We start from the raw sequence: 1,889 nt of genomic DNA, 5'->3' as shown, positions 1-1,889 counted from the left end.
TGTGTGTGTGTGTGTGTGTCTGTCTGTCTGTCTCTCTCCCAGTCTTTCATCCTCTCTCTGGCCTTCTGTCTTTGCCTCTGCAACCTGGTTGAATAGCAAAAGCTTTGGACTTGCTCAGGACTGTTCTCTACCAAATCTGATCCTTTTGTCTGTCTGTTTGCATGTGTCTCCRTTGCTGTGTGTATTTCTTTGTCTGTCAGAGTGTTGAAGAGCATACTAAACAACTCTAAAATGGCAAAATTAAGGTGCTTTTTATTGTCCTGTAGATAACCCTCTTTTTCAAACATGTGAATGCATTCAGTCAGGTTGCTTGTATCAAAGAAGACAGCTGATGTGTTTCCAATTTATGTTTTTGGCATACCCAAAGTTTTCATGTAACTACAAGTGAGATGAATGGGACTCATGCAGCGAGGTCCAAAGATTCACTCCAGATAAATAGTATTTAGCCTCTCAATATTCCAACTTCCCTCTTTTCCTCATCTGGTACTTCCCTAGAAAAACCCTCCCTCATCTGACCATGCAACCCTCTGTCACCAGGACATAAGAAATATTTTGTTTTTGAAACTTAAACTCATCTCCTGCACTGCTGACATTACAAGACTGTGCCAAACATTCTGGAAATTCTTGGAGCAACAAGGGACTCCAGGATGTGGTAGTACCCCACTATTCTCAAAGTCCCCAACGTTGGCCAATGCACTTTCTTCAAAAAGAAACATTCTTGAGAATCGACATCGTCATTCCCAATGTTGACATGTTTAAGAACCCAAATTTCCATGAACAATGTAATTGGTAAAGAAGTTCTTGGCATCTGTCCTGCCCATGAAACCCAGAAGGGTGCACTCACTCAGCCAGTACTCTGTTCAGTCCAGGGTTCCATGGGAACCAAGTCTGCAGGGAGGATTATAGGACCCTTCAAAAGACAGATCCCTAACCACAACCAATGTATTATTCTCTACATTACCTTCCAAGTCCTCTCTGCTATCTTCTCTCGGGTGTCTTTCTCTGAACCTCTTCATCTCTTCTGTCTCCCCCACTCACTATGTTCCAACATGTCAGTAAATCTAAAATTCAGGGACATTCTAAGATTCCTGTTCCATTGCTCACGGTTCCATCTTCATAGCGAGATTCCCCTTCCATGTAAACAAATGACCAACTCTGGAGTTGTGAAAGCCATGGTGGCTCTCTCTCTCTGTGAACTCACTTCAAATACAATCTCGGTTGATCTGGACATTGCAGAGGTATTTTCGGGAGCTGACCAAATGCTGAAATACCCCAAGATGCAGTGTGTTTCCCAAGGAAGGATACCACATTCCCTGAATCACCTGTGGTATCAGGCTTATGACATTGGGAGTTTCTTCCCTTGCCTGTTGGGACTACCGTGTCATCTCAACTGTTTGGGCATTTTTTGTTCCACAATTGTCGATGAGTTAAGGCTGACAATGTTTTCTGAGATGTTGGGTACCGAGCCTCCTTCAGTCACCCCCATTAGAATTGCAACTTATGTTTAAGGCAATCCAGCTTCTACTGTTACCGTGGAAAAACTGTTCAATGCCATTTTGTGGAGCAATATCAAGTACCCTAAGAATTAGATAAATGGACTAAGAGAATGAAAGGAATCACATTACTGTGGAAAAGGTGAGTTTTCCATGGTTACCTTCTCCAGGATGGTTTAAATTCCATTTCTTAGATTAGATTGAAAGATCATGTGACTGCATCTACTTGGGTGCAAGAGATGATGTCAGCAGCAAGACAGAGTTCATTAGGCAGAGACAGCTTCTTCCAGGAGTATGTTGGTAGCCAGCTTCTGGATGTATAATGCACTTATCCAAGCCTACAGTAAGCCATGGACTGTCTGGGTGTCTGTCTGGCATTTCATGCTCTAACTCTCT

This window comes from Cricetulus griseus, unplaced genomic scaffold, assembly GCF_003668045.3.
Source record: "Cricetulus griseus strain 17A/GY unplaced genomic scaffold, alternate assembly CriGri-PICRH-1.0 unplaced_scaffold_2, whole genome shotgun sequence".
NCBI lineage: Eukaryota > Metazoa > Chordata > Mammalia > Rodentia > Cricetidae > Cricetulus > Cricetulus griseus.
This window is presented reverse-complemented; position numbering follows the sequence as displayed.